We start from the raw sequence: 7,150 nt of genomic DNA on the forward strand, positions 1-7,150 counted from the left end.
GGGGAGATATATCCACCTGAATGCAGAGTTCTAAAGAATAGCAAGAAGAAATAAAAAATGCCTTCCTCAGTGATCAACAAAAAAATAGAGGAAAACAATAGAGTGTGAAAGACTAGCGATCTCTTCAAGAAAATTAGAGATACCAAAGGAACATTTCATGCAAATATGGGCACAATCAGGAACAGAAACCATATGGACCTAACGGAAGCAGAAGACATTAAGAAGAGGTAATATTCTGTTAACTGGTTGATGGTTGGTAAGGTCCTCAGGTCCAGAGCTCAGATCTACAGAATGTGGAGTTCTAGCTGTTCTTATTTCAGAAAGATGGTGGAAACATTATTTTTTTTGCATTAGCATATTGTACAGTTTATGCATATTCTCAAAAAGAAAGTAAGACTTTATTTTGTACAATATAGAGAATCAGAAATAGGAATATGAAAATTATATAGCTCTGTCATGACCTAGCGGGGTGAGATTGGGCGTAGGAGGGTATCCCAAGAGGGAGGGGATATATATATATATATATATATATATATATTTATGGCTGATTCCCATTGTTAAACAGCAGAAGTCAATACAACATTGTAAAGCAATTATCCTCCAAATAAATAAATAAAAACTACATAAAGTATGGTGCAGATTGTGACTGCAGCCATGAAGTTAAAAGACACTTGTTCCTTGGTAGAAAAGCTATGACCAACATAGACAGCATATTAAAAAGCAGAGACATTACTTTATCAACAAAGGTCCATCTAGTCAAAGTTATGGTTTTCCCAGTAGTCATGTATGGATGTGAGAGTTGGACTTTGAAGAAAACTGAGCACCGAAGAATTGATGCTTTTGAACTGCGGTGTTAGAGAAGATTCTTGAGAGTCCTTTGGGCTGCAAGGAGATCCAGCCAGTCCATCCTAAAGGAAATCAATCCTGAATATTCATTGGAAGGACTGATGCTGAAGCTCCAATACTTTGGCCACCTGATGCAAAGAACTGACTCATTGGAAAAGCCCCTGATGCTGGGAAAGATTGAAGGCAGGAGGAAAAGGGGACGACAGAGGATGAGATCTTTGGATGGCATCACCGACTCAATGGACATGAGTTTGAGTAAACCCTAGGAGTTGGTGATGGACAGGGGTCCTGGCGTGCTGCAGTCCTTGAGGTAGCAAACAGTTGGACACAATTGAGCGACTGAACTGAAACTGAAACATAAACCACACCTTCCATGATATATTAACCACTTGAAATATATAACACCTTTCTGTGCTTTCTTTCCTTGAAGCATATTATTGAAAACTGTCATTTTTCTAGCCAATAAAATGCTATAGACAGTTTATTCCTCAAGTCAGGATTTTATGAGTTATGGTGTAATATTGACTGGCTCTGTTTACTAAATCTCTCCTAGAGTGGAATAATATCTGTGAATTCTTTTCTTTTATACAAATGCAGAGGAGAAATTTTCTCTAAATGATCAAATAAGAAAAAAGTAACATGGAAATTTTTCTTTCATACTAAAACAACTTCCTTTCTCTCTCAGTATTTCTCTCTACAAATGCTTACGGTAATTTAGAAGATGCTAAAGTAGTGTTGGCAAAACTCTATTTCTTTTGCCCTGAGTCTTTTTTTTTTTCCTTTGAACATTCAAAATTTCAGGTTGCTAACTTCTGTATCAAAGGATGGTAAGTTTAGACATATCAACCTGCTTTCCATTCTAAAATGGCTTTTAGAAACCTATTTTTCTTTATATTTAAAGCAAAATTCATATGCTGAAAGAGGAAAGAAAGTCAGAGATGAGAAGGAGGGAGGGAGAAAATGAAATGAAGATAAATCCTTTGGATTACATCATAGCACAAATTCTGTTTCATTGCTTTGAAAATAGTGACATCTAGTGGATACAAGATATTAATACCACAGTGTCTTGCTGTCAGAATTCACTGCCATTGTAAAAAGCAAAGTTCAGTTGCTCAGTCCTGTCTGACTCTGCGATCTCATGAACTGTAGCACGCCAAGCTTCCCTGTCCATCACCAACTCCTGGAGCCTACTCAAACTCACGTCCATCATGTCGGTGAACCATCCAACATGTCATTCTCTGTCGTCCCCTTCTCCTGCCTTCTATTCTTCCTAGCATCAGGGTCTTTTCCAATGAGTCAGTTCTTCGCATCAGGTGGCCAAACTACTGGAGTTTCAGCTTCAGCATCAGTCCTTCCAATGAATATCCAGGACTGGTTTCCTTTAGGATGGACTGGTTTCACCTCCTTGCAGTCCAAGGGACTTTCAAGAGTCTTCTCCAACACCACAGTTCAAAAGCATCAATTCTTCGGCACTCAGCTTTCTTCATAGTCCAACTCGCACATCCATTCATGACTACAAAAAACCATAGCTTTGACTAGACGGACCTTTGTTGGCAAAGTAATGAATCTGCTTTTTAATATCCTGTATAGATTGGTCACAGCTTTCTTCCAAGGAGCAAGTGTCTTTTTAATTTCATGGCTGCAGTCGCCATCTGCAGGAGCCCCCCCAAAATAAAGTCTCTCACTGTTTTCATTGTTTCCCATCTATTTGCCATGAAGCGATGGGACCAGATGCCATGATCTTAGTTTTCTGAATGTTGAATTTTAAGAATTTTTCACTCCCCTCTTTCACTTTCATCAAGAGGCTCTTTAGTTCTTCTTTGCTTTCTACCATAAGGGTGGTATCATCTGTGTATCTGAGGTTATTGATATTTCTCCCGGAAATCTTGATTCCAGCCTGTGCTTCATCCAGCCTGGCATTTCACATAATGTACTCTGCATATAAGTTAAATAAGCAGGGTGACAATATACAGCCTTGGTGTACTCCTTTCCTGATTTGGAACCAGTCTGTTGTTCCATGTCCAGTTGTAACTGTTGCTTCTTGACTTGCATACAGATTTCTCAGGAGGCAGGTCAGGTGGTCTGGTATTCCCATCTCTTGAAAAATTTTCCACAGTTTGTTGTGACCTACACAGTCAAAAGCTCTGGTGTAATCAATAAAACAGAAGTAGTATAGGGTATTCAGAGAAGGCAATGGCACCCCACTCCAGTCCTCTTGCCTGGAAAATCCCATGGATGGAGGAGCCTGGTAGGCTGCAGTCCATGGGGTCTCGAAGAGTCGGACATGACTGAGCGACTTCACTTTCACTTTTCACTTTCATGCATGGAGAAGGAAATGGCAACCCACTCCAGTGTTCTTGCCTGGAGAATCCCAGGGACGGGGGAGCCAGGTGGGCTGCCGTCTGTGGGGTCTCACAGAGTCGGATATGACTGAAGTGACTCAGCAGCTTAGCAGCAGTATATCATAAGTGAAGTGAAGTGAAGTGGCTCAGTCGTGTCCGACTCTTTGCAACTCCATGGGCTATAGCCCACCAGGCTCCTTGGTCCATGGGATTTTCCAGGCATGAATACTGGAGTGGGTTGCCATTTCCTTCTCCATAGGGTGTTATACTGCCCAATATATATAAATGAGTTGAATATCTCGTTTAATTCAATGTACTTTTTTTAAATTGACATTTTATCTACTTAGGAAGAAATCAGACAAATGAAATATTATGCCTGTGATATTTGAGTGTGTGTATTTGTGTTAAGAAACTGGTCAGATCAAGAGGATGAAATCTAGCTTAATGCTTATGGTTTTAATTTTAATAAATCAGTTATCTTCTTATTCCAATTCTATTTCTCTCTCTAGTCAATCTTGTTTAAGAAATAGCAGTAACAGTACACAACAAAACAAAATATTACACCTCCTGAATTGCCTCATTGAAACTGAACAATTACACAAGTGCGAAACTTCTAATTTAAAAATCTGGGTTTATATTGTACTGGTTGTTACTTATGCTGACAAAAGGAGGGCAACCATATATTCACCCCAAGGATACTAGTAATATGACGTTAGTTATTAAATCTCTTTGTACTTCAAATTCCTCCTCTATTAACTAAGAATAATTATTTCTTAGAGTACTATTTGCTGCAGAAGGTGTTCCATAAATGGTAGTGATGATTGTTGTTGCCATTATAATTCCCACTTTACCTTGACTCCATCTAAATTGGATGTGTGTTTTTTTGTTTTTTTTTTAAGGCCAGGAGCCAGCATTGTGTCACTTGTGTTTTGTCCTGGAACTTCAGTAGGCAGGGATGGTGGAAAAAAGAGATGGTTTGTTCTACTGGATTCATTGGCTCTCTTATTGAGTTGGCTTTAGCTGGCTTAGCTAATTAATTTAAATATTTTTGAGATTTGTTTTACTTACTATAAATGGGAGCATTATTACTGTTTTGTAACTGCAAAGTGCCAAATATAGATTAGTAGTCTACATAGTAGGTTTGATGAAGAATTATAATGCAGGCCAAACAGTCTGTTCATTTAGAGGTTTATACCTATTGGCATATATATCAAACTTACTATGTAGACTATAATTATGAATTAGGTGTTGCAGACAAATGGAACAAATGGAAAACAAATATATGATGAATAATTTGTGGGTGGAAAATACTGTAAAGTGAATATATGCAGAAAGTGTTGAAAGTGGTCTGTTCTCAGAATATATAAAGGGTGCATTTTTGCTAACCAGCCTCAGACTCTAGCTTTGTTTAAACTTCCTCAAGCCTGAACCAATAACATTTTTTCCTATTTGGCAATGATTGAGACTCTCAAATTAATACATTCACTTTCTATTTGGAATTTTATTGGCAAATGAACAGATATCTCAAAACAGATCAATGAATTTGATTAATATAAAATCCTCATGATTTTCTGTGTTTATACAATTGGACATCTCTTTTGCTGGGAATACCAGACCACCTGACCTGCCTCCTGAGAAATCTATATGCAGGTCAAGAAGCAACAGTTAGAACAGGACATGGAACAATAGACTGGTTCCAAATCGGGAAAGGAGTACAACAAGGCTGTATATTGTCACCTTGCTTATTTAACGTATATGCAGAGTACATCATGTGAAATGCCAGGGTGGATGAACCACAAGCTGGAATCGAGATTGCCAGGAGAAAACCAATAACCTCAGATACACAGATGACACGTCGAGATTGCCAGGAGAAAACCAATAACCTCAGATACACAGATGACACCACGCTTATGGCAGAAATTGAAGAGGAACTAAAGAGCCTCTTGAGGAAAGTGAAAGAGGACAGTGAAAAGCTGGCTTAAAACTCAACATTCAAAAAAAGAAGATTATGACATCTGGTCCCATCACTTCATGGAAAATAGATGGGGAAACAATGGAAACAGCGAGAGATTTTATTTATTTATTTATTTTGCTCCAAAATCACTGCAGATGGTGACTGCAGCCATAAAATTAAAAGACACTTGCTCCTTGGAAGAAAAGCTATGACCAACCTAGACAGCATATTAAAAAGCAGATTCACTACTTTGCCCACAAAGGTCCATCTAGTCAAAGCTATGGTTTTTCCAGTAGTCATGTATGGGTGCTAGAGTTGGACTATAAAAAAAGCTGAGTACCGAAAAATCGATGCTTTTGAACTGTGGTGTTGGAGAAGACTCTTGAAAGTCCCTTTGACTGCAAGGAGCTCAAACCAGTCCATCCTAAAGGAAATCAGTCCTGAATATTCATTGGAAGGACTGATGCTAAAGCTGAAGCTCCAACACTTTGGTCACCTTACGAGAAGAGCTGACTCATTGGAAAAGACCCTGATGCTGGGAAAGACTGAAGGCAGGAGAAGGGGACGACAGAGGATGAGATGGTTGGATGGCATCATCGACTCGATGGACATGAGTTTGAGCAAGCTCCCGGAGTTGGTGAAGGACAGGGAAGTCTGGTGTACTGCAGTCCATGGGTTGCAAAGAGTCAGACACAAGTAAGCAACTGAACTGAACAGATAATACCCTATAGCATTATAGGAATAATATAAAAGAGGTATGGGACACTTTGAAAGTGAAAGTGAAAGTGAATTTGCTCAGTTGTGTCCAATTTTTTGTGACCCAATGGACTGTAGCCCACCAGGCTCCACATATTACCAGATACCAATAAATTCACAATGTTACTGAAGTCAAGGTCTTATACACTGAATACTTACCCTGATCATTTCCTTTCTTACTCCTATGTTGGGAAGGATACTACTCACAGAAAAAAGATAGCATGTTCTACTTCAATAATATGAAAACTGCTTAAAAAGATAATTTGCAAGTTTGGACACAGCATGGATACTAAAAGAAATAACACAGCTAGGAAGAACAGGGAAACTTCTCACTCTTTAGCTTGAAAGAGTAGGAGGAGGGCACAGTACTGGAACTTGAAGAGAAAGAGAGAAAGAAGAATGGAGACAGACAGAGCACTGCCATGAAGCTGGTAGGACACTGCCAAGTGACCCAGCCAGACAGAAGAGATAACCTCATAGGGAAGAAACTGGAAGGTCAAGCCCACTCTTAATCTCTGCCTTTCCTTTTACCCTGACACTGCTCCCTGCCGGCTGGTTACAACCAGGGAACAGGGAACACGACTGAGCAGGGGAATCTGCTGATCCAACTCAGCTTTCAGGGCAGTGTGGGGAGGAGTGGAGAGGGATCTAGAAGGACAAATGAGACAGATCCACCTCTCTTCCCACAGCACTTGTGGGGTCTCTCAACGGTGTGTCAGCACCGCCTCTGGCCAGGCTCAAATTGTGTACATCTCTTCCCAACTCCACTTTCAGTGACCTCACATTGCTGGCTTGAAATTGGCCATGGTGGGAATATTTACAACATGAGAATCTGCAGATATCACAAATTAAGCACATTTATTTTTTTCCTTAAACATTTATAAGCATGCCACTGGTTCTGTTCATTGCAGTACTTCAGATGTATATTTGTTACAAATATTCCAATGCAACTTGATTTTTAAAATGTATGAAAGATTGTTAGTACATAGGAATGCAAGGGATTTCTGTGTGTTAATTTTATATCCTGCAACTTTACTATATTCATTGATTAGCTTTAGTAATTTTCTGGTAGAGTCTTTAGGGTTTTCTATGTAGAGGATCATGTCGTCTGCAAACAGTGAGAGTTTCACTTCTTCTTTTCCTATCTGGATTCCTTTTACTTCTTTTTCTGCTCTGATTGCTGTGGCCAAAACTTCCAACACTATGTTGAATAGTAGTGGTGAGAGTGGGCACCCTTGTCTTGTTTCTGATT

The sequence above is a fragment of the Cervus canadensis genome, chromosome 5, assembly GCF_019320065.1.
Source record: "Cervus canadensis isolate Bull #8, Minnesota chromosome 5, ASM1932006v1, whole genome shotgun sequence".
Lineage (NCBI taxonomy): Eukaryota > Metazoa > Chordata > Mammalia > Artiodactyla > Cervidae > Cervus > Cervus canadensis.